Raw genomic sequence first — 22522 nt, forward strand, 5'->3', positions numbered from 1 at the left:
TGTGCCAATCCCCCGTCACCGCTGGCTGGTATCACTGCGGGGAGAATGGCTGTACTACATGGCATCTATAGCTCTGCCACAGAGATCTGTGCCAATCCCCCGCAACCCCCTGCTGGTATCACTGCGGGGAGAATGGTCGTACTACATGGCATCTATAGCTCTGCCACAGAGATCTGGGCCAATCCCCCGTCACCGCTGGCTGGTATCACTGCGGGGAGAATGGTTGTACTACATGGCATCTATAGCTCTGCCACAGAGATCTGTGCCAATCCCCTGTCACCGCTGGCTGGTATCACTGCGGGGAGAATGGTCGTACTACACGCCATCTATAGCTCTGCCACAAAGATCTGTGCCAATCCCCCGTCACCGCCGGCTAGTATCACTGCGGGGAGAATGGTTGTACTACATGGCATCTATAGCTCTACCACAGAGATCTGTGCCAATCCCCCATCACCGCCGTCTGGTATCACTGCGGGGAGAATGGTCGTACTACATGGCATCTATAGCTCTGCCACAGAGATCTGGGCCAATCCCCCGTCACCGCTGGCTGGTATCACTGCGGGGAGAATGGTTGTACTACACGGCATCTATAGCTCTGCCACAGAGATCTGTGCCAATCCCCCGTCACAGCCTTCTGGTATCACTGCGGGGAGAATGGTCATACTACATGCCATCTGTAGCTGTGCCACAGAGATCTGTGCCAATCTCCTGTCACCGCTGGCTGGTATCACTGCGGGCAGAATGGTTGTACTACATGGCATCTATAGTTCTGCCACAGACATCCGTGCCAATCCCCCATCACCACCGGCTGGTATCATTGCGGGGAGAATGGTCGTACCACATGGCAGCTATAGCTCTGCCACAGAGATCTGTGCCAATCCCCCGTCTCCGCCGTCTGGTATCACTGCGGGGAGAATGGTCGTACTACATGGCATCTATAGCTCTGCCACAGAGATCTGTGCCAATCCCCCGTCACCGCCGGCTAGTATCACTGCGGGGAGAATGGTTGTACTACATGTCATCTATAGCTCTGCCACTGAAATGTGTTTGTGAATCCCCCGTCACCCCCGGCTGATATCACTGTGGAGAGAATGGTCGTACTACATGGCATCTATAGCTCTGCCACAGAGATCTGTGCCAATCCCCCGTCACCGCCTTCTGGTATCACTGCGGGGAGAATGGTCATACTACATGGCATCTATAGCTGTGCCACAGAGATCTGTGCCAATCCCCCATCACCGCCTTCTGGTATCACTGCGGGGAGAATGGTCATACTACATGGCATCTATAGCTGTGCCGCAGAGATCTGTGCCAATCCCCTGTCACCGCTGGCTGGTATCACTGCGGGCAGAATGGTTGTACTACATGGCATCTATAGTTCTGCCACAGAGATCTGTGCCAATCCCCCATCACCGTCGGCTGGTATCACTGCGGGGAGAATGGTTGTACTACATGGCATCTATAGCTCTGCCGCAGAGATCTGTGCCAATCCCCCATCGACAGCACGCCCCCTTTGCTGCGAGACCCGGAGCGACGGAGAGCCCGCCGCTATCCGGGTCTCGCGCATGCGCATGATGGAGCTCCCTCCATTGTGCGCATGAGCAGTGGGGCAACATCGACCCGTTTGCGAGTGTCCTTTGCTCGCGAACGGGTCTGAATGACCCCCACTGATCCCAGGACACTATGATCCCAGCACACAGTGGGCCTGATTCAGACCCGGTCGTAAGCACTGAGGGCTCGCAACCGGGTCGATGATGGCCCACTTCGCATGCGCACGACGGAGCTGGCTCCATCGTGCGCATGCGCGAGACCCGGCTAGCGACTGGCAATCCGTCGCTCCGGGTTTCGCACCAAAGGGGGCGAGCATCCGGCTCTGAATCAGGGCCTGTGATCCTTACACACACTGATCCCAGGACACACTGATCCCAGGACACACTGATCCCAGGACACCGAGATCCCAGGACACCGAGATCCCAGGACACCGAGATCCAAGCACACCGTGATCCCAGCACACAGATCCCAGGACACCGTGATCCCAGCACACAGATCCCAGGACACCGTGATCCCAGCACACAGATCCCAGGACACAGAGGGCCTGATTCAGAGCCGCTCGCTCTGACAGAGCGCTCGCTCTGAATCAGGGCCGGTCTTTTTTTTTTAGAACTGCCTCCCGGCCGCTCGCATAGCTGTGGGTGACCAGCCACAGCTATAGCGAGTGGCCAGGAAGATGGTCGCGATGGTCAAGACTATCGCGACCATCGGGCTTGCGACGGGACCCTTCTGGTAGGGTCTCGTTGCCGCAAAATCTCTCCCACTGACATCACTCGTGATGTCAGCGGGGCCGCCCCCAAATGGACGCATTCACATGGGAACGCCTCCGTTTGGGCAGCTACTCCCCCGGCCCGCCCACCAAAGGGGGCGTGATGTCACTCAACATCGACAGCACGCCCCCTTTGTTGCGAGACCCAGAGCGACGGCTTGCCTGTCGCTATCCGGGTCTCGCGCATGCGCACGACGGAGCCGGCTCCGTCGTGCGCATGCGCACTGGCCCACCATCGACCCGGTTGCAAGTGCACAGCGCTTGTGACCAGGTCTGAATCAGGCCCAGATATCCCAGGACACAGAGATCCCAGGACACAGAGATCCCAGGACATCATGATCCCAGCACACACTGATCGCAGGACACAGAGATCCCAGGACATCATGATCCCAGCACACACTGATCCCAGGACACAGTGATCCGAAGTCGCAGCATGATTAACATGCTGGTGTGGACGGGACGGCGATGGCCAGTGTTCTTGAAAATGTCTGCCCTGTTTTGGAGGCGTGCTGCAGCCATTGTTTGCATCTTCTGACACAGCTTCACTGACCTCAGGAGTGAAGGAACATTGGCCATCCTGAGGGTTACTCAGATGTTCGATGGTAACACAGATGATACGATGCTGCATCTACAGATGCAGAATAGGAGCACAGACGCCAGCAGGAGGCGTTTATTTACACCAGACGCCTCCTGCGGCATTAGCATATTAGTGCATACTCACTGTTGCCTGCGTGGTGTGTCACTGGCCTGGAAGTACACCTGGCACAGGGCGGGATTTACTGTACAGGACACTAAAATATTATGTTACGCACTGACCTGGGGGTACACGTGCCACAGGGCGAGATCTCCTGTACAATAGGATACTATAATATTATGTTACGCACTGACCTGGGGGTACACGTGGCACAGGACGGGATTTCCTGCACAGGACACTATAATATTATGTTGCGCACTGACCTGGGGTACACGTGCCACAGAGCGAGATCTCCTGTACAATAGGATACTATCATATTATGTTACGCACTGATGTGGGGGTACACGTGGCACAGGACGGGATCTCCTGTACAGGACACTATAAAAATATGTTATGCACTGACCTGGGGTACATGTGGCACAGGGCGGGATCTCCTGTACAAAAGGACACTATAATATTATATTACGCACTGACCTGGGGGTACACGTGGCACAGGACGGGATCTCCTGTAAAGAACACTATAATATTATGTTATGCACTGACCTGGGGAACACATGGCACAGGGCAGGATCTCCTGTACAATAGGACACTATAATATTATGTTACGCACTGACCTGGTGGTACACGTGGCACAGGGCGGGATCTCCTGTACAGTACACTATAATATTATGTTATGCACTGACCTGGGGTACACGTGGCACAGGGCGGGATCTCCTGTACAATAGCACACTATAATATTATGTTACGCACTGACCTGGGGGTACACGTGGCACAGGACGGGTTCTCCTGTACAGGACACTATAATATTATGTTATGCACTGACCTGGGGTACACGTGACACTGGGCGAGATCTCCAGTACAATAGGACACTATAATATTATGTTACGCACTGACCTGGGAGTACACGTGGCAAAGGACGGGATTTCCTGTACAGGACACTATAATATTATGTTACGCACTGACCTGGGGGTACACGTGCCACAGGGCGAGATCTCCTGTACAATAGGATACTATAATATTATGTTATGCACTGACCTGGGGGTACACGTGCTACAGGGCGAGATCTCCTGTACAATAGGATACTATAATATTATGTTACGCACTGACCTGGGGGTACACGTGGCACAGGATGGGATTTCCTGTACAAGAAACTATAATATTATGTTACGCACTGACCTGGGGGTACACGTGCCACAGGGCGAGATCTCCTGTACAATAGGATACTATAATAATATGTTACGCACTGACCTTGGGGTACACGTGGCACAGGATGGGATCTCCTGTACAGGACACTATAATATTATGTTATGCACTGACCTGGGGTACACGTGGCACAGGGCGGGATCTCCTGTACAATAGGACACTATAATATTATCTTACGCACTGACCTGGGGGTACACGTGGCACAGGATGGGATCTCCTGTACAATAGGTAACTATAATCTTATGTTACGCACTGACCTGGTGGTACATGTGGCACAGGGCGGGATCTCCTGTACAGGACACTATAATATTATGTTATGCACTGACCTGGGGTACACGTGGCACAGGACGGGATCTCCTGTAAAGGACACAATAATATTATGTTATGCACTGACCTGGTGGTACATGTGGCACAGGGCGGGATCTCCTGTACAGGACACTATAATATTATGTTACGCACTGACCTGGTGGTACACGTGGCACAGGGCGGGATCTCCTGTACAGGACACTATAATATTATGTTACGCACTGACCTGGTGGTACATGTGGCACAGGGCGGGATCTCCTGTACAGGAGGACACTATAATATTATGTTATGCACTGACCTGGTGGTACACGTGGCACAGGGCAGGATCTCCAATACAATAGGACACTATAATATTATGTTACGCACTGACCTGGTGGTACACGTGGCACATGGCGGGATCTCCTGTACAGGACACAATAATATTATGTTACGCACTGACCTGGTGGTACATGTGGCACAGGGCGGGATTTCCTGTACAGGACACTATAATATTATGTTGCGCACTGACCTGGGGGTACACGTGCCACAGGGCGAGATCTCCTGTACAATAGGATACTATAATATTATGTTATGCACTGACCTGGGGTACACGTAGCACAGGGCGGGATCTCCTCTACAATAGGACACTATAATATTATGTTATGCACTGACCTGGTGGTACAGGTGGCACAGAACGGGTTCTCCTGTACAGGACACTATAATATTATGTTAAGCACTGACCTGCGGTACACGTGGCACTGGGCGAGATCTCCAGTACAATAGGACACTATAATATTATGTTACGCACTGACCTGGGGGTACACGTGCCACAGGGCGAGATCTCCTGTACAATAGGACACTATAATATTATGTTACACACTGACCTGCGGGTACACGTGGCACAGGACGGGATTTCCTGTACAGGACACTATAATATTATGTTACGCACTGACCTGGGGGTACACGTGCCACAGGGCGAGATCTCCTGTACAATAGGATACTATAATATTATGTTACGCACTGACCTGGGGGTACACGTGCCACAGGGCGAGATCTCCTGTACAATAGGATACTATAATATTATGTTACGCACTGACCTGGGGGTACTCGTGGCACAGGATGGGATTTCCTGAACAAGAAACTATAATATTATGTTACGCACTAACCTGGGGTACACGTGGCACAGTACGTGATCTCCTGTACAGGACACTATAATATTATGTTACGCACTGACCTGGGGGTACACGTGCCACAGGGCGAGATCTCCTGTACAATAGGATACTATAATATTATGTTACGCACTGACCTGGGGGTACACATGCCACAGGATGGGATTTCTTGTACAAGAAACTATAATATTATGTTACGCACTGACCTGGGGGTTCACGTGGCACAGGACGGGATCTCCTGTACAGGACACTATAATATTATGTTATGCACTCACCTGGGGTACACATGGCACAGGGCGGGATCTCCTGTACAATAGGACACTATAATATTATGTTACGCACTGACCTGGGGGTACACGTGGCACAGGACGGGATCTCCTGTACAGGACACTATAATATTATATTATGCACTGACCTGGGGTACACGTGGCACAGGGCGGGATCTCCTGTACAATAGGACACTATAATATTATGTTACGCACTGACCTGGTGGTACATGTGGCACAGGGCGGGATCTCCTGTACAGGACACTATAATATTATGTTATGCACTGACCTGGGGTACACATGGCACAGGGCGGGATCTCCTGTACAATAGGACACTATAATATTATGTTACGCACTGACCTGGTGGTACACGTGGCACAGGACAGGATCTCCTGTACAGGACACTATAATATTATGTTATGCACTGACCTGGGGTACACGTGGCACAGGGTGAGATCTCCTGTACAATAGGACACTATAATATTATGTTACGCACTGACCTGGGGGTACACGTGGCACAGGGCGGGATCTCCTGTAAAGGAAACAAAAATATTATGTTATGCACTGACCTGGTGGTACATGTGGCACAGGGCAGGATCTCCTGTACAGGACACTATAATATTATGTTATGCACTGACCTGGTGGTACACGTGGCACAGGGCGGGATCTCCTGTACAGGACACTATAATATTATGTTACGCACTGACCTGGTGGTACATGTGGCACAGGGCGGGATCTCCTGTACAGGAGGACACTATAATATTATGTTACGCACTGACCTGGTGGTACACGTGGCACAGGGCGGGATCTCCAGTACAATAAGACACTATAATATTATGTTACGCACTGACCTGGTGGTACACGTGGCACATGGCGGGATCTCCTTTACAGGACACTATAATATTATGTTACGCACTGACTTGGTGGTACACGTGGCACAGGGCGGGATCTCCTGTACTGGACACTATAATATTATGTTACGCACTGACCTGGGGTACACGTGGCACAGGATGAGATCTCCTGTACAATAGGACACTATAATATTATGTTACGCACTGACCTGGGGTACACGTGGCACTGGGTGAGATCTCCTGTACAATAGGACACTGTAATATTATGTTACACACTGACCTGGGGGTGCACGTGCCATAGGGCGAGATCTCCTGTACAATAGGACACTATAATATTATGTTACTCACTGACCTGGGAGTACACATGGCACAGGACGGGATTTCCTGTACAGGACACTATAATATTATGTTACGCACTGATCTGGTGGTACACGTGGCACAGGATGGGATCTCCTGTACAGGACACTATAATATTATGTTATGCACTGACCTGGGGTACACATGGCACAGGGCGGGATCTCCTGTACAATAGGACACTATAATATTATGTTACGCACTGACCTGGGGGTACACGTGGCACAGGACGGGATCTCCTCTACAGGACACTATAATATTATATTATGCACTGACCTGGGGTACACGTGGCACAGGGTGGGATCTCCTGTACAATAGGACACTATAATCTTATGTTACGCACTGACCTGGTGGTACATGTGGCACAGGGCGGGATCTCCTGTACAGGACACTATAATATTATGTTATGCACTGACCTGGGGTACACGTGGCACATGGCGCGATCTCCTGTACAATAGGACACTATAATATTATGTTACGCACTGACCTGGTGGTACACGTGGCACAGGACGGGATCTCCTGTAAAGGACACAATAATATTATGTTATGCACTGACCTGGTGGTACATGTGGCACAGGGCGGGATCTCCTGTACAGGACACTATAATATTATGTTACGCACTGACCTGGTGGTACACGTGGCACAGGGCGGGATCTCCTGTACAGGACACTATAATATTATGTTACTCACTGATCTGGTGGTACATGTGGCACAGGGCGGTATCTCCTGTACAGGAGGACACTATAATATTATGTTACGCACTGACCTGGTGGTACACGTGGCACATGGCGGGATCTCCTGTACAGGACACTATAATATTATGTTACGCACTGACCTGGTGGTACATGTGGCACAGGGCGGGATTTCCTGTACAGGACTCTATAATATTATATTGCGCACTGACCTGGGGGTACACGTGCCACAGGGCGGGATCTCCTCTACAATAGGACACTATAATATTATGTTATGCACTGACCTGGTGGTACACGTGGCACAGGACGGGTTCTCCTGTACAGGACACTATAATATTATGTTACGCACTGACCTGGTGGTACACGTGGCACAGGGCGGGATCTCCTGTACAGGACACTATAATATTATGTTACTCACTGATCTGGTGGTACATATGGCACAGGGCGGGATCTCCTGTACAGGAGGACACTATAATATTATGTTACGCACTGACCTGGTGGTACACGTGGCACATGGCGGGATCTCCTGTACAGGACACTATAATATTATGTTACGCACTGACCTGGTGGTACATGTGGCACAGGGCGGGATTTCCTGTACAGGACTCTATAATATTATATTGCGCACTGACCTGGGGGTACACGTGCCACAGGGCGGGATCTCCTCTACAATAGGACACTATAATATTGTGTTATGCACTGACCTGGTGGTACACGTGGCACAGGACGGGTTCTCCTGTACAGGACACTATAATATTATGTTATGCACTGACCTGGTGGTACACGTGGCACAGGGCGGGATCTCCTGTACAGGACACTATAATATTATGTTACGCACTGACCTGGTGGTACATGTGGCACAGGGCGGGATCTCCTGTACAGGAGGACACTATAATATTATGTTACGCACTGACCTGGTGGTACACGTGGCACAGGGCGGGATCTCCAGTACAATAGGACACTATAATATTATGTTACGCACTGACCTGGTGGTACACGTGGCACATGGCGGGATCTCCTGTAAAGGACACTATAATATTATGTTACGCACTGACCTGGTGGTACACGTGGCACAGGGCGGGATCTCCTGTACTGGACACTATAATATTATGTTACGCACTGACCTGGGGTTCACGTGGCACAGAGTGAGATCTCCTGTACAATAGGACACTATAATATTATGTTACGCACTGACCTGGGGGTACACGTGGCACAGGGCTGGATCTCCTGTAAAGGACACAATAATAAGTTACGCACTGACCTGGTGGTACATGTGGCACAGGGTGGGATCTCCTGTACAGGACACTATAATATTATGTTATGCACTGACCTGGTGGTACACGTTGCACAGGGCGGGATCTCCTGTACAGGACACTATAATATTATGTTACGCACTGACCTGGTGGTACACGTAGCACAGGGCGGGATCTCGTGTACAGGACACTATAATATTATGTTACGCACTGACCTGGTGGTACACGTGGCACAGGGCGGGATCTCCTGTACAGGACATTATAATATTATGTTACGCACTGACCTGGTGGTATACGTGGCACAGGGCGGGATCTCCTGTACAGAACACTATAATATTATGTTACGCACTGGCAGAACTTTGTTAGTAGTAGAGAATTGAACATACACAAACCATAATGTTTGACAAAATAACACTGTCCTGCTAGTTCTGATTCAGACCCGCTCACTAGATGCGTTCGCTCACTCGATGCGTATGCAAATTCGGCAAGGCAGGCGACCGCACGACAAGGCATAAGCATGCCCCCTATGTCTTGGCGTGCGATTGCTTTGTGTATGCAGTCGCCCACCAGCCAGTCTTAAGATGCCCACTTGCGCACTATTATCTCCAGGAAGTGTATGCAACCATCGGTACCATTGAGTACCATCGTATGCATACCCAGCACTTGTGGTTTATACCCTACAGCAAGCACTGCGAGCACTTCAGTGTAAAATTCAACCAAATGACGCTGCCTGTTAATTATTCACGCCTCTGAAACAGCGTTAAGACGCTCGGGCACGATGGCGTTCGCACCTCCTCTCCCTCGTTTTGAATGGCCAGCCCCTGTTACCATCCACAAACGACTTCTCCTGTCACTCATTCTGCCAGGCTGGCTATGGTTGGCGAGCGCATGTTTCCCGATCGCTCGCACTGGTTAGTGCACGAGCACTGCGATGCGTACGCATGCGCTGAATGCAAACATGGGCAGCCTGCGTGCGAACGCCTCCTAGCGAGCGGGTCTGAATCAGGTCCTCCTTTTCCTACACTGCATTTCAGTCTGGTTATCCTGGCACATCGTGGTGAGACCATATCCAGCTTCCTCAGTTCTTATTATTACCTGCAATATCCACTATTTGTGTACAAGCTACATATAGCCTCAATTCCCCTAGATTGTAAGCTCCTAGGAGCAGGGTCCTCCTCCCCACTGTCTCACAGCCTCTTCTCTAGCACTTCTATGACAGCCTTCACCTTCCCAGCTGTACTGTGTATGGAGAATTGTGTTGCTAATTGTTACTTGTGTTCTGGGCCTGACTCAGACCCGCTCGCGAGCGCTGAGCGCTCGCAAGCGGGTCGATGTTGCCCAAGTGCGCATGCGTGTGACGGAGGCGGCTCCGTCGTGCGCATGCGCGAGAACCGAATAACGACGGCCAAGCCGACATTATGGGTCTCGCACCAAAGGGGGCGTGCTGTCGATGGTGATTGTATGTGTGTATATATATATATATATATGTGTGTGTGTGTGTGTGTATATGTAACATAGGTGTGAGTATATACTGTATGTGTGTGCATGTGAGGTATGTGTGACATATGTATAAGGGGCACTACTCTACTGGTAGTGCCCCTTATACAGTGCCCCAAGTATTGGTCCCCCCTATGCAATGCTCCCAGTAGTGCCCCTTATACAGTGCCCCCAGTAGTGGTCTGCCCTATATAGTGTCCCCAGTAGTACCCCTTATACAGTGCCCCAGTAATGATTCCCCCTATGCAGTAACCCCAGTAGTGGTCCCCCCTATGCAGTGCCCCCAGTAATGGTCCCCCCTATGCAGTGCTCCCAGTAATGGTCCCCCTTTTGCAGTGCCCCCAGTTGTGCCCCCTATACAATGGCCCCAGTAGTAGTCCGCCCAATGCAGTGCCCCTTACATATATAACACAAGACACACACACAATACACTTACCTGAATCCCTGCTCCTGCGCCCGCCACCGTCCGCTCCTTTGTCCTCCCGCTTGGCACTATGGGAGGGACGTCACCCACTGTGGGAGCCGGAAGATGGAGCTCATGAGTGAATTCCAGCCCGGCTCCCTCCGTGGACGCAGCAGCCAATGACAGTCTACAGGAAAAAGTAAAAAATATTCTGCGCTTGTAAACGATGAGCAGCTCAGTTAAATTAATTTCTAATATGTTATTGAAATACGAGCGATTTAAGTATGTGCCTAAAATTGATATTACAAATTGTATCAATAATAGTTGTATGAATAAATATAGATACAATGATTGTATGAGATAAATAATATAAAACAGCAACTGATAATGTTATTAAAATGTAACCACTGCAAGTATGTATCTAAAACTGATGTTAAAGATTGTGTCAAATAATAAATAAGATGTATCATAATGAATGTGTGGAATAAATAATGTAAAACAAGTTATGGGTGGAATAGAGCACTTAAAAACCTATTGGAACATAAGGATAAAAAAAAAAAAGAATAATAAATACACTTTGATTAAGGCACTGCTGTGTTTATAGCTCTTTTGAGATTTCAGTTGGGAGAGTCCGTCAGTCTGTATGCAGCCGATAGATAGCGCACCTCACAGTGAGGCCAAAAACAGCGGCGGTAGCACACTATCTACCCCTATCTTACCTCCTAGGCTTCCTCTGTGGTGCGGCAGGTCTTCTCCTTGCTGCTGCCGTAGCCGGGTGCAGGAAGGGAGCGGCTTGTGATGTTCGTCAGCCAGGACGGGTGGTATGATGTCACCCGCTTCCGTGCACAGTGCGGCTCTCCTGTTAGATGTTTACTGGACTTCGGTTTTCTCTCCACCTTGCCCAACGCGTTTCATACCCTGCCGGGTACTTTTTCAAGGATGAGGTGTTTCTGAACTCTTTATCTTGGATTTTAATTAAAATCTTCACAAAAAACTTTATTGCTCATTTAAAATTGAAGCAGGAAGTTGGTTGAAAAAAGCGGTAACCTCATGTTCCTATTTGAAAAGTGCTCTAATGCTAATAGTATAAGTAGACCTCGTATTTCAATAGCCAATGAGAGTCTGTCTGACTCTCACTGGGCTGTTAAAACAAACATACCGCCACCGGGTACGCCGCAGGGTACGTGTTTGTTACCATGTAGTGCGCATCGCACCCACTGCATTTGCAGAACGGGTCGTGGGCACGCGGAGATTCCCGATAATAGGGAATCTCCGTTCAGCAATAGCACTTACGTTCAATGCTAATTCAGCCTCTTAGTACTTAGAAAAAAACGTTTTTTCTCTCCTGCCCTTTCCTAAGAGAGGAAATTGAGGCGTTTGTTTTTGCACTGCGTCTCCCTTCGATAAATGACCCCCAAAAAGGTGAATGTCTTTCATTTAGCACTGCTTGAGGGGCCACTAACCTAATAGATAAACTAATTTGAAAGAACTAAAAATAACATACTCACTTAAATATGTAAAATTCGACTATCATCTGAGGATGTTTCCCACAGATGGTAGCCAGCCGCCTTCAGCAGAAAATGGATGATAACTGAGAGCAACAACTTGTACTTAGGGCCTGATTCAGAGCCGCTCGCTCAGACAGAGCGCTCACTCTGAATCAGGGCCAGGCATTTTTATTTTGACCACCCACAGTTATAGCGAGCGGCCATGATGATGGTCGCGAAGGTCAAGACCATCGCGACCATCGGGCTTGTGACAAGACCCTTGTGGTAGGGTCTCATTCATCGCAAGCCCCAGAGAGCTTTCGACTCTGTTAGAGCCAGAAGCTCTACACTGACATCACTTGTGATGTCAGTGGAGAGCTATGTCCAGTTCTGTAAGCTTGTGTTATCAGTGGGGCCGCCCTCAAATGGCAGGCGTTCTCATGGGAACGCCTCTGTTTGCGCAGCAAATGGAGCAAGCTGTCACTCAACATCGACAGCTCACCCCCTTTGGTGCGAGACCTGGAGCGTCGGAGTGCCCATTGCTAGCCAGGTCTCACGCATGTGCACAAAAGAGCCGGCTCCGTCGTTAGCATGCGCTGTGGGCTACCATCGACCCGGTTGCAAGCGCTCAGCTCTTGCGACTGGGTCTGAATCAGGCCCTTAATTCCACAGCGGATGTAAATAAACTGTCAGCTATATCCAGTTCTGTAAGTTTGTAGATTTTTATTAGTTCACCTTTAATTTAAGACAGGGGTAAGCAATGTACGGTACTCCAGTTGCTGTGGAACTACACATCCCAGCATGCCCTGCCACAGATTGACAAGGCATGCTGGGATGTATAGTTCTACTGCAGCTAGAGTACCGCAGGTTGCCTAACCCTGATATTTTAAGTTTATTCTTCTTTAAAAAATGAATACGACTGATGTAAATTATTTTTTGTCCACTAGATGGAGCCATATGTTAACATTTTAATAAACTCCAGTCACTGCCTGTAGTGTCCATGTACATACACAGTAATAACGGCGGTCACCGCCTGTAGTGTACATATACAGTAATAACGCCGGTCACTGCCTGTAGTGTCCGTGTACATATACAGTAATAACGCCGGTCACTGCCTGTAGTGTCCATGTACATATACAGTAATAAACGCCAGTCACTGCCTGTAGTGTCCATGTACATATACAGTAATAACGCCGGTCACTGCCTGTAGTGTCCATGTACATATACAGTAATAATGCCGGTCACTGCCTGTAGTGTCCATGTACATATACAGTAATAGCGCCGGTCACTGCCTGTAGTGTCCATGTACATATACAGTAATAGCGCCAGTCACTGCCTGTAGTGTCCATGTACACATACAGTAATAGCGCCAGTCACTGCCTGTAGTGTCCATGTACATATACAGTAATAACTTCGGTCACTGCCTGTAGTGACCATGTACATTAACAGTAATAACGCCGGTCACTGCCTGTAGTGTCCATGTACATATACAGTAATAACGCCGGTCACTGCCTGTAGTGTCCATGTACATATACAGTAATAACGCCGGTCACTGCCTGTAGTGTCCATGTACATATACAGTAATGATGCCAGTCACTGCCTGTAGTGTCCATGTACATATACAGTAATAACAACGGTCACTGCCTGTAGTGTCCATGTACATATACAGTAATAACTCCGGTCACTGCCTGTAGTGTCCATGTACATATACAGTAATAACGCCGGTCACTGCCTGTAGTGTCCATGTACATATACAGTAATAACACCGGTCACTGTCTGTAGTGTCCTTGTACATATACAGTAATAATGCTGGTCACTGCCTGTAGTGTCCATGTACATATACAGTAATAGCGCCGGTCACTGGCTGTAGTGTCCATGTACATATACAGTAATAGCGCCAGTCACTGCCTGTAGTGTCCATGTACATATACAGTAATAACGCCGGTCACTGCCTGTAGTGTCCATGTACATATACAGTAATAACGCCGGTCACTGCCTGTAGTGTCCATATACATATACAGTAATAACACCGGTCACTGCCTGTAGTGTCCATGTACATATACAGTAATAACAACGGTCACTGCCTGTAGTGTCCATGTACATATACAGTAAAGACGCCGGTCACTGCCTGTAGTGTCCTTATACATATACAGTAATGACGCCAGTCTCTACCTGTAGTGTCCATGTACATATACAGTAATAACGCCAGTCACTGCCTGTAGTGTCCATGTACATATACAGTAATAACACCGGTCACTGTCTGTAGTGTCCTTGTACATATACAGTAATGATGCCAGTCTCTACCTGTAGTGTCCATATACATATACAGTAATAACACCGGTCACTGCCTGTAGTGTCCATGTACATATACAGTAATAACGCCAGTCACTGCCTGTAGTGTCCTTGTACATATACAGTAATGACGCCAGTCTCTACCTGTAGTGTCCATGTACATATACAGTAATAACACCGGTCACTGCCTGTAGTGTCCATGTACATATACAGTAATAACGCCAGTCACTGCCTGTAGTGTCCTTGTACATATACAGTAATGACGCCAGTCTCTACCTGTAGTGTCCATGTACATATACAGTAATAACGCCGGTCACTGCCTGTAGTGTCCATGTACAAATACAGTAATAACGCCAGTCACTGCCTGTAGTGTCCATGTACATATACAGTAATAACGCCAGTCACTGCCTGTAGTGTCCATGTACATATACAGTAATAACGCCGGTCACTGTCTGTAGTGTCCTTGTACATATACAGTAATGATGCCAGTCTCTACCTGTAGTGTCCATGTACATATACAGTAATAACGCCGGTCACTGCCTGTAGTGTCCATGTACATATACAGTAATAACGCCAGTCACTGCCTGTAGTGTCCATGTACATATACAGTAATAACACCGGTCACTGCCTGTAGTGTCCATGTACATATACAGTAATAATGCCAGTCACTGCCTGTAGTGTCCATGTACATATACAGTAATAACGCCAGTCACTGCCTGTAGTGTCCATGTACATATACAGTAATAACACCGGTCACTGCCTGTAGTGTCCATGTACATATACAGTAATAACGCCGGTCACTGCCTGTAGTGTCCATGTACATATACAGTAATAACGCCGGTCACTGCCTGTAGTGTCCATGTACATATACAGTAATAACGCCGGTCACTGTCTGTAGTGTCCTTGTACATATACAGTAATGATGCCAGTCTCTACCTGTAGTGTCCATGTACATATACAGTAATAACGCCGGTCACTGCCTGTAGTGTCCATGTACATATACAGTAATAACGCCGGTCACTGCCTGTAGTGTCCATGTACATATACAGTAATAACACCGGTCACTGCCTGTAGTGTCCATGTACATATACAGTAATGACGCCAGTCACTGCCTGTAGTGTCCATGTACATATACAGTAATAACACCGGTCACTGCCTGTAGTGTCCATGTACATATACAGTAATAACGCCGGTCACTGCCTGTAGTGTCCATGTACATATACAGTAATAACGCCAGTCACTGCCTGTAGTGTCCATGTACATATACAGTAATAACGCCGGTCACTGTCTGTAGTGTCCTTGTACATATACAGTAATGATGCCAGTCTCTACCTGTAGTGTCCATGTACATATACAGTAATAACGCCGGTCACTGCCTGTAGTGTCCATGTACATATACAGTAATAACGCCGGTCACTGCCTGTAGTGTCCATGTACATATACAGTAATAACACCGGTCACTGCCTGTAGTGTCCATGTACATATACAGTAATAACGCCAGTCACTGCCTGTAGTGTCCATGTACATATACAGTAATAACGCCGGTCACTGCCTGTAGTGTCCATGTACATATACAGTAATAACGCCGGTCACTGCCTGTAATGTCCATGTACATATACAGTAATAACACCGGTCACTGCCTGTAGTGTCCATGTACATATACAGTAATAACACCGGTCACTGCCTGTAGTGTCCATGTACATATACAGTAATAACGCCGGTCACTGCCTGTAGTGTCCATGTACATATACAGTAATAACACCGGTCACTGCCTGTAGTGTCCATGTACATATACAGTAATAATGCCAGTCACTGCCTGTAGTGTCCATGTACATATACAGTAATAAAGCCAGTCACTGCCTGTAGTGTCCATGTACATATACAGTAATAACGCCGGTCACTGCCTGTAGTGTCCATGTACATATACAGTAATAACGCCGGTCACTGCCTGTAGTGTCCATGTACATATACAGTAATAACGCCGGTCACTGCCTGTAGTGTCCATGTACATATACAGTAATAACACCGGTCACTGCCTGTAGTGTCCATGTACATATACAGTAATAACGCCGGTCACTGCCTGTAGTGTCCATATACATATACAGTAATAACACCGGTCACTGCCTGTAGTGTCCATGTACATATACAGTAATAACACCGGTCACTGCCTGTAGTGTCCATGTACATATACAGTAATAACGCCGGTCACTGCCTGTAGTGTCCATATACATGTACGGTCACTGTGGGGGGTAAATTTACTAAGATTCGAGTTTGGTCGAGATGACAATTTTGGGTGAGCTTAGGCATTTTTTTCAACTCGCAAATTTACTAAAGATAAACTCGGGTGAGTTTGGGAGAGATTTCTCTCTTTTCACTGACCAACTCAGGTGAGATTGTAAACTCGAATAAACTCACCATCGGTCAAACTCGGAAGTACTTTTCATGACAAAGATACAACTCGGAAGAAACGATGTTACATTCTCGGGTGTAATTGTTGCAAACTCTGAGCTAATTTGAAGTTTCAAATAGACTACCTCCTGAGCTGCGAGTTTGGCAGAAACATACACAGAATAGTGTGATTTGTATATGTTTCTGCATTGAATCAGTGTGTAAATGGTTAATTTAAAAAAAAAAATTACGTAGGGTCCCCCCCCAAAAGACCTAAGCAGACCGGGACTGCTCTGCCAGTCCTGGTTCCTAAAAATATGGGGAAAAAATATAGGGAGGGAAAAATTGCGTAGGGTTACCCCTATATTTAAAACCAGCGTCGGACCAAAACCGACCAGGGTGTAATTCCACAGCCAGGAGACTCTATCACCGGGTCTCTCCAGCCAAGGCATTAACACCCCAAGCTGGTCAGGCCAAGTCAGGGATCTCAGGGGAGGTGGGACCCCCCCAAGAAAGGAGTCCCCCCTCTCCCGAGCACCCCAGGCTTAGTCTGAAGCCCAGGGCTCTTCCCTGCACCCCTGGGCTGTGGGTATGGGTGTAATAGTGGGGAAAATTGTGATAAACTATTGTATTTTACAGTGGAACTACAGGTGCCAGCATGCCTGCCCTCTGGTACTTGTGGAACTACAAGTGCCAGCAGGTGACTGGCACCCGTACCCCCGCTGTAAAATAAATAGTTAAATAACCACACCACTCACACACTGTGTAAAGTGTAATTTTATTACATACACATACTTACCTGCTGCCCATCGCTCGGTCCCTTTCTCTAGTACAATCCAATGGGGGTACCTGAAAAAAAGATGCTAAACTCATCTCTATACTTCGTAGAATCCCCGCACTTCCCCGAAAAAAACAACGAGTGACCCTATCCATGCCGTGTAAGTATTGGTATATGTATTATCACATATACCAATTCTTAGCGTATGACAGGAGGCGGGCCTCTTCAGGAAATTCCAGGCCCGGCAGCCAATCAGAGGCCGCTTGACATATAGCGGGCGCTGATTGGCTGTGACGCACGTGTAACACAGTACAACTTTTCTTGTTCATTCTGGGTGCAATTGTCAAAGTGGCACCTTTATCTCTACTGCGGGTATTCTCCACAGGGGGGAAATCACATTTCAGTGGTCAAACAATACAAATGAGTGGTCCAATTGGCGCTGTCTTTCTAGGTTCCCGATGTAATGCGGAATCCTCCTCTCAATAAAAAGAGGAAAAAACAAAAACTCACCTGAATTCAGGTTTGGATGTTCCACAAAAGGTATCTTTATATCTCCCAATATGGTTGTCTCAAAAGGGTTTACCCCTCCAGAAATCCAATCAGCATAAAAATATTCAAGTCAGACGCGTGAGTCTTCACTTATACATATCACATCGCTTCATAAAGTGCAGGTGTTCAGATTTTTTGTTTAAAAAATATATTTTAATCCTCCAAACACAACAGTATAAAAAACAACATAAAAAACAGCATAAAAAATATAGTTCAATCTGTACAGTTTAGGCCTTCCAAAAGATATGTATCCAAAAGATGTGATTACACAAATAATGGTCTTTATAGAAAAACCTATGGCCCACCGAATGAAGGATCCCTTACCACCAATGCGTTTCGAACCCCTCAGGTTCTTCCTGAATTCAGGTGAGTTTGGTGCCTCAGGGGGGATACCTGTATGCTACATCCTTGAATTAAGTTTAAGGAAGAAACATAAAAGATACCTTTTGATGACTGTATCTCACCTAAGATAGGTGAGTTATTCACGAGTTCTTCCTGGTTACACCTATTATCTATTGGATGTACACACAGACGTTGTTTTTGTTTTTTCCTCTTTTTATTGAGAGGAGGATTCCGCATTACATCGGGAACCTAGAAAGACAGCGCCAATTGGACCACTCATTTGTATTGTTTATATATGCCAAGGTGTAGTGCGCCTCAGAGTGGACTAAGGCTGCAGTCCAGGAGCGCAGGCTGTTGTGGTGATATCTTTTTTACCATTTACATTTCAGTAGTCGTCTACATAACCGTTCTTGAAAGTATTGTGAGTACAAAATAAGCTTACAACCCGGCTGTTTCCTTATATCTATTGGGCTCAGATATACATATCATGGTACCTGCAATCTTTGGTTTGGGACAGTGATGCCAGTGGGGTAACGCGGTTTAGTCGGGTTCCTCGGGGTAACAGACCCCTTCATGCAGCCTTGGGACTCTCCCAAATTGTTCTAACTTATCTGCAGGTGTCAGTGCTGAGCAAAGCAGGAATCGCACCCCAGCTGCTGCGCCCTGGCACGGTGACGACTAGGGGTGTTTCTTAATGATTGCGTAACACAATACCTACTCTCCCGGTGGAATCGGTATGATTTACCGCCGGACCCATGCCCGGCGGTTGGAATCCCGACAGCGACATCCCGGCAGAGAAGGAAATCCCGATCGTCCAAGGTAAGTAACCTAATTCTACTCCCTAACCCTAACCCTCCCTTAGGGGTGCCTAACCCTAACCTTCCCCCCCCCTAGCCTAACCCTAACCCTCCCTCTCCCTAGCCTAACCCTAACCTCCCGGGGGGGTGCCTAACCCTAAATCCCCACCCCCCCGGGAGCCCCTAACCTTATTCAGCCATGGCTGTGCGCGCTCGGCGCCCGGCATCACTTCGATCGGGATGCTGGGCGCCGTTCTCCCGGGATTTGGTAAAATGACAGGCGTCTAGATTTAGACTCCTGTCATTTAACCTCCGCTGGGATTAAGCAGTCGGGAAGCCTGCTGTCGGGATTAGGTCCGCCGGCTTCCCAACTGCATACCGCTTCAAATGATGGCGTGAGAGTAGCGTCACTGGATCTGCAGCCCCCAGAGTGGCCGCACACAGAGCAACAGGGGCTAAAATAGATCTTACAGCGAGTGAAGGGAATATAGTTGAAAGGGAAGGTGGGGCACGGCTTTATGTACCTATAATGCTCTGTGTGTATAACTGAATATAGCAATTAGGGTTATACTCAGGCTGCACATTGACTTGGGGTAATGCCAAACGGCAGCAGTCTGTAAGTGTTAGGATAAGACGATTATTGATGTTTGTAGATTTCTTCCATATCCTTTATCTGACCCAGGAGACTTTAGGATTATATACGTCTGCCTGTGATTGGAAATGAGGAGTCTCCTTTCTTCTAGGAGAACAGGCGGCTGAAATAGAGAGACTATTACACTCCTTCCCAACAGCGTGCACCAGGCAAGGCGGGAGGAGGAACAAATTGGCATCTAGCGTGCCAGCCTCAATGGCTTCATATTATTCGCTGAAATGGTGCCACCTGTAATATCCACTCTTTCTACTGCCCGGAGGACGGGGCCTTTCCAGTGAGAATGGAGAATCCTCCTGTCAGAGAACAAAAATAACTGTATATGGCGGCTTAATTTATGGCTGAGGTAGCCGCAACATGTGGCCGAACCAGGAGCATCTGTAATCGAGTCACAGATAGTCTTAAAGGGAAACTCTCTAATTCCGTTGCAGTTTGGTAACATGAAGCCTGATTTCAGCCCCGAGTCTGACAGTAATTACAGGTCTGAGCTGCCTGGTGGATAAGAAAAGATTCAACAACTCCACAAAATCAGAGGTATACCCCGTGTTGTACTCGCTACTCGCCTCTTGCAGCCTTTATTGTGGGGGAACCGACCAAAGTAAATGACATACTACACGCAGCCTGCGATTCACAACCTGCAATCAGAGTCCTGGCTAAATATATTCTGCAGCAAATCATCCCCACACGTGGCCACTCAGCGGCAGATCTTATACACTTGTGCTATGTATCCCTGCACATTACACTGGGGGGGGGGGTCTCCTTATAAATCATGGACACCTATTGTGTAACGGGCAGTTGCACAGGGTCACTATTAAATGTACTACTCTTGGATGTGGAAAGTATAAGGGTCCGTTCTGGCACAAAGACAAATTCCTCCTGTGTGAAGGCGATCAGTCACCCATATACAATGGGGGGGCCTACGGAGGCCATTAGAGTTGCTTGAACTAATGTGGGGAACACACATGACCGATGGCGTCACCAATAGATGGACCCAGTGACCGATTTTGGTGAATATACACACTTACCAAGTGGCCACGCGATATGTCTGGCCAGACATCACAACATGGCAGGCATTTAAATATGGCCGCTAAGTTGTGATGTCATTCTCGCTGGTTCCTGTGGCCAGCACATGGGTCGGTCGTTCGGCTGCCTGTACACACACGTAGGTGTGATCAATATATCTTTCAGATATATCACATCTTCCGTTCTGCATGACCAATGCGATATATCTGTGAAAGACGTTGTTCACAGATATATGGTGTGTGCACGCGAGCCGATGTACTGACCGATATATCGTCCACTATGTACCCAGCATAAGCCATCAGATTCTGCCAGCAATGCCTTTGGTGCACTGTAGTTTTGGGGTACAGTTGAATGTTTTCATTGCTTATAGGGGCATGGTTGTTAATTATTGTCTTTTAGACCCGATAATTATATAATTTCTTATTGTGGCAAAATAAACTAAAAAAATCGCCCAGATGTATAAAAAAATCACGATCAAAATGTGATCGCTTCACTTCTTCGGGACCCCACCCCGGCTACTGCGCATGTACAGAAGCCTCACCTGGTACAATGGAGCTCATTCGGACCCGCACGCTAAGCTGCGCTCTCACCAGAGGCGTATCTGTAATGGGTGCAGGGTGTGCGGGAAACACGGGCCCCTGAGTCCAGGGGGGCCCCGCATCGCACACCCTGCACCCATAATAATACTTATCTCTCCGGAGTCCCACATTGGCGTGGGCGTCCGGCGCTGTAAAATGACTGGAAATTGGCTGCGGCTGCCATATTCCTGTCGTTTGCGCAGTACAGGGAAAATGGCCGTCGCGGTCATTTTCCAGGGGACCTGTGCATGCGCTATAGACTCTGGGCACACTCTAGTGCCCAGAGTCTATAACTCCGCGCACAGCTCAGTGCGCTGCGTGAAGATGAGGGGGCCCGTATCGGAGAATGCACATAGGCCCCCTCCTCTCTAGAAACGCCCCTGGCTCTCACACAGCTAAAAGGGGCCGGTTATGCAAATGCCGCGATCGCACTGTCTGGTGGAAGGCCATCCTCTATGTCTTAGAGAGCGACGGCAGATCGAACGCACGCCGGAGTATAAAGTTGCCCACTTTTCTTTCTTAGCAGACGTCATCTCCAGGAAGTGTATGAATAATCGGAACCATCGAGAGCCATCGGAGCTGCACGCCGCACTTGAGGTAGACCCTACCCCGCCGCAAGCACTGCGATCACTGCAGGCTGAAATACAACCAA

The sequence above is a fragment of the Taudactylus pleione genome, unplaced genomic scaffold (genome assembly GCF_031769625.1).
Source record: "Taudactylus pleione unplaced genomic scaffold, aTauple2 ptg000027l, whole genome shotgun sequence".
Lineage (NCBI taxonomy): Eukaryota > Metazoa > Chordata > Amphibia > Anura > Myobatrachidae > Taudactylus > Taudactylus pleione.